Raw genomic sequence first — 5377 nt, 5'->3', positions numbered from 1 at the left:
CATTCTTCCATACATCTCATTTGAGGATGTAATTTAAATATATAAAACGTTATAGTAGAAAATCCTTCAGTATACAACTAAGTTTTTTTTTTTTTTAAAAAACGTTTTTTTTTTTTTTTTTTTTTTTTTTTTTTGTAAAGTCTAACTTATTCAGTTCAGGGGTAGTACTGCCAATCTGCTCATGAGTGTGGGAACAATCACTAAAGCATTGACTACATAAGAATGGTCACATCCATAAAGAAAACTGACTCTTCTCCCCCCAGCAGCTATCAGTTGCTAATAGTTTCTCTGGCATGGGACCTCTGGTGCTTCCTCATCTATGTTAAAATCCTAACCGGCTTTATCTTGTGCAGATCTTTTGGAGGCCATCACAGCAGTTGTTGGTCTATATCTGAAACAGACATAACATATCTTTAAGCTGGCACTTCAAAACACTCATCTCAACCATTTCAGCCTTACATTCTTCATGCCTCCTCCTTCAAGATGTTCTCTGAACCTTGGATATAGCTGTTATATCTTTGATTAAGTACTCAGTTTTTGATTCTCAGTCTATTGACCAGTTATGTGTCTCTGCATTGCCCACTAGCCACTCCATGTGTGTTGGAAGGGAGGGACTTCTCTGGCCCAGGATGAAAATGTCATAAATCTATGAGTATAATTATAAATACTTAAGAGGCATGACCATCACAAAATCAATCTCAAATTGACCTTTAAGAAAATCCCTGATTGCCAGCTTTTATGATTCTGGAAGGTGTTATGCAGACTTCTGGGTAGGAAAAGGTACTAATGATCTTATCTTATCCGACACTGGACTTTCCAGTGGGCCCACTTGTGTGAATATGTCATGGCTATTTTGGATAGAGGCAATAAGCCTCTGATTGGATCTGAAGCAATCTTTGGTGAAGGGAATTCATGCTTCGTAAAATAAACCCAGTAAAAACTCATGCCTAAGCAGTTCACAGGCCTAAAGGGATAACCTATTTTAGATATTTTGCTAAATGGTCATTCTATCAAAGCTACACTTCTTAAAAGGCAGTTGTAAATTCTTAATACTGTTGATACCTTTGATATTTGAGGTGTATAAATCAACAATGGAGCATACTATCAAGTTGCCTGGTCATAAAAAGCCTCATCAACCAAGACTCAGCACTAGCTTCTTAGAGCCCAGTACTTCTCTGAGAGGTGGGTACAGTCTAAGTACATCTCTAAAACAATTCAGAGCATGATAAATTGTGAAACTGGGACACACCATAGACATTTGCAGTCTCTTCTCAATATTTTTTAAGGTATTTACCCATAATTAGTTTCTGGGTTCTATAATATAAAATAATAAATTCTGAAGTGCTTCATTAAATACAAAAGTTAATGTATACTATAATTAGTAAAATTTATTTTCCTTAGGCTCTGAATAAAATTTCAAAATTTTGTATAAGAATGTATCAATACCATTGAAATTAGTATCCATTAGTAAATAATCCTGTACTAGATTGTAGATTATCATCACCCCTGAGCTGTTCATTAGTAAAGTTACATAGATAAACAAATGATCAACCCACTGAAACAATTTCTATAATATGCCCATTTAAAACATAGCAACATGATTCATTTAGACAATTTAATCATTTTGATAGTTAAAATAAATAAATTGAAAACGGTTGCTGCTTTTTAGACAATTGTAGTTCCCCTAATTTAATAAATAAGAATCAAAATCTAAGTAGGAATACCTGGGTTCAAATTATTTCTCAACAAATTTTTGACTTCTGTAATATTAAGAGAGTTAAGTTATTTATATAACTGCATCACTATAAGGTAGTTAATGATAGTAGTATGCGGTTGGAAAGATGCTCAGCTGTTCAATATACTGATTGCTCTTCTGTAGGACCTGGGTCCAATTGTCAGCATCCAGATGGCAGCTCACAACTGTCTACAACTCCTGCTCCTGAAGAACCAATTGCCTTCACTTGATTCTATAGGCACCAGGCATGCAAGTAGTACACAGATATGCATTCAGTCAAAATGCCCACATATGTAAAATAAAATTAAACTTAATTAAAGAAATAAGATTACATATATTTATATTATTATGAAAGTAAATTAGTCAAATGAAGATTTTTATTTATTTTTTATTAAATATTTTATTTATTTACATTTCACATGTTATCCTCTTTCCTGGTTTCCCCTCTGAAAACCTCCTCTTCCATACCCCCGCCCACTGCTCACCAACCCACCCACTCCTGCTTCTATATCCTGGCATTCCCCTACACTGGGTCATCAAGCCTTCTCAAGACCAAGGGCTTCTCCTCCCATTGATGTCCAACAAGGCCATACTCTGCTAAATATGCAGCTAGAGCTGTGGGTCCCTCCATATGTACTCTTTGGTTGGTGGTTTAGTCTGTGGGAGCTCTAGGAGTACTGGTTGGTTCATAGTGTTATTTCTCCTATGGGGCTGCAAGCTCCTTCAGCTCCTTCAGTCCTTTCTCTAGTTCCATCATTGGGGACCTTGTTATCAGTCCAATTGTTGGCTGAGAGCATCCACCTCTGTATTTGTCAGGCCTGTCAGAGCCTCTCAGGAGACAGTTATATTAGGCTCCTGTCAACAAGCACTTCTTGGCATCCACAATAGTGTCCGGGTTTAGTGACTGTATATAGGATGGATTCCCCAGGTGGGGCAATCTCTGGATGGTCTTTCTTTCAGTCTCTACTCCACACTTGTCTTTGTATCTCCTCCCATGGGTTTTTTTGTTCTCCCCTCTTTTTTTTTAATTAGGTATTTTCCTCATTTACATTTCCAATACTATCCAAAAAGTCCCCAATACNCCCCCCCCCCACTCCCCTACCCACCCACTCCCACTTTTTGGCCCTGGCGTTCTAAGAAGGACTGGAGTATCCATACTTGGGCCTTCCTTCTTCTTGAGCTTCATTTGGTTTGTGAATTGTATCAAATGAAGATTTTTAATGACTGATTCATACATGTATATTTATGTGGACTGCATGTAGTTGTTCGAGGCCATAAAAAGACCTTATATCTCCCGGAGATGTGGTCAGAGGTGATTGTGAGGCTGTGAGCCACCTGCCATGGGTGTTGGGAACTGAGCAAAGGTCTTCTGGAAAAACATCAAAGGCTCTTAAACCACAGAGCCACTTCTCTTACATCCATGGAAATATGATTGGATTTATTTTGTGTATATGAATGTTTGCTGCATGTATGTAAGTGCACTAAGTGAGTACAATGCCCATGGAAGACAGATAAGGACACTGGATGCTGTGGAAATGAAGTAACAGGAGTTTGTAAGTTGCCATGTGGGTCAGTTGAACTGGGCTCCTCTGCACCAGCCCAAGTGCACCAATCTGATGAAGCATTTCTTCATCCCAGTCTTGGGAATTTTAGGTAGGAATTCTGGAAAAAACTATTGTGAAATCATGGATAATAAAATAGGCAATAAATTTGACAATATTCATTTATTGTAGCATAGAGGAGGCTTGACTATATTTTCTTTTATTCAGACACATAGCACAGTAATGTACAGCATATGAACTGTGTAAGTACACATTAAGAGAGAAACACTCACTAGACCTACATGAATCAGGATTATCTCCAAATTGATCTATTTGATAAAATATGTTAGCTTTATATAGTATCAATTGAATTCCATGTAATTATAAGTGATGACATTATTTCATGAAACTGATTTCTATATAGAAGGAAAAAGAAAGAAGAATAGTAGTTTTTACTGATAACAATGTCTGATGCATATTCTTCACAAGGTTTCAACCAATGAGTGATTGCATTTACTATTTAAATCAATAAGTTAACCACTGAATGATTTCAGCACATAGCTCTGTATTTTAAGCATATTACCATTTGTGGTATCACCACCACAATAATAATCACTCCCATACATGCTCCATATTGCATACCTTTATATATGCCTTCATTTTTCAGCATGTTATATTTCATATTTTATTAGACTAACATAATTCTTTTAAAGTATTCGTAGTTCTGTCACGCTAACCCCATGAACAGGACTTAAGCACCCCAAACTACTCCACACAGCGATCCAAGATTGGGCATCATATGCCAAGACTCTTGCAAAATTCTTCTCTTTGCTGTAGTCAGCTTACTCAAACTCAAAAACCATAAGATTAAGCAAAATTTCTTTCCCTTTTCAAAGACACTAATCATATTAGGATGAGTCCATCTTTGAAACAAACTCAGATCTCAAAGACACTACTGCTGAACACCATCCACAGAGACAGGATTTCAGCGCAGGTGTCCTCACATCTGATTCTTACACTCCTGCATTGTGATCTAGTCTACAGAGGAGAAGTACAATGTTTAGTTTCAAGTGTTTGGAAGTAATGTTCTGTCTTCTTGCACTTAATTATTATTCTTAGATGGATCCTAATGTGCTTCACAAACAGCCTGTATCATTTTAATGCTTTTAGTTTTCTGAAGGCATACTAAATTATGTGTATATATTGGGAATATACTTGGTATATATTTTGGGAATGCTTGAAAAATACATGTTCTTCTATTATCCAATACAATGGCATCACCTTCAGTAAGCAAAAACTCAGAAACTAATCCCCTTTCTTGTCTTTATTCCATATGGGCAGTCCATTTCCCCTGGTGTCCATTTGCCCAACATTATTCACATTATCACATCATGAATTTAATACATCTGTGCTAGCAATTAACAGGAGGACAACTGAGATACCATCTCAGAAAAGCAGCAAATAAACCAGAAATAGAGTACCTCCTCCTAATCCAAGTACATTGGGTTCTGTTTTCCTGAGCATCATCCTTCATTTTATAGTTTAAATGAAATCCAGAGCAACGATCAGTCCTTGGGAATATGCTAGGCTTCCTTGGGAAGATGTTTGTTTTCCTGTTTGCTTTTCTCTCTCTGAGTTTTGTTTTACTTTCTATCATTATCCACCTGTAATTAGACACAAACAATTCTGAGCTTCTCATTTAGTCATACTTGACAGAAAAACCATGTTTACAGAGTTGCAAGGGGAAAGGCCTAAGTTAGTGCAGCATATTTGCAAACTTCCTAACTGAAAATTAAGGATTATAGAAAACAAAACAGGTGAGACTTCTCAGAATGTTCTGCAAGAACAGTTATCCTGTTTAAGATGCTTTGTCTGTCTAGAGTGTGCTCACAGAGGATCACAGCAAATCTCCTTTGGAGGTGATTTCTGGTATCTTGTTTGCCGTGCCACATGATTACAATGACTAATACAATAGGAAAACAACATTACTAGTCAACTGGGTGAATAAGTATTATTAGTGTCAATTTCCTTTCTATAGAAGCCATTTGGTTTTCTAACACCATGTTTTGCTTTCTCCATAAAATGACTAATTTGAGTTTAT

Source organism: Mus caroli, chromosome 12 (assembly GCF_900094665.2).
Source record: "Mus caroli chromosome 12, CAROLI_EIJ_v1.1, whole genome shotgun sequence".
Taxonomy (NCBI): Eukaryota; Metazoa; Chordata; class Mammalia; order Rodentia; family Muridae; genus Mus; species Mus caroli.
The sequence above is the reverse complement of the archived record's forward strand: the minus strand, read 5'-3'. Positions refer to the sequence as shown.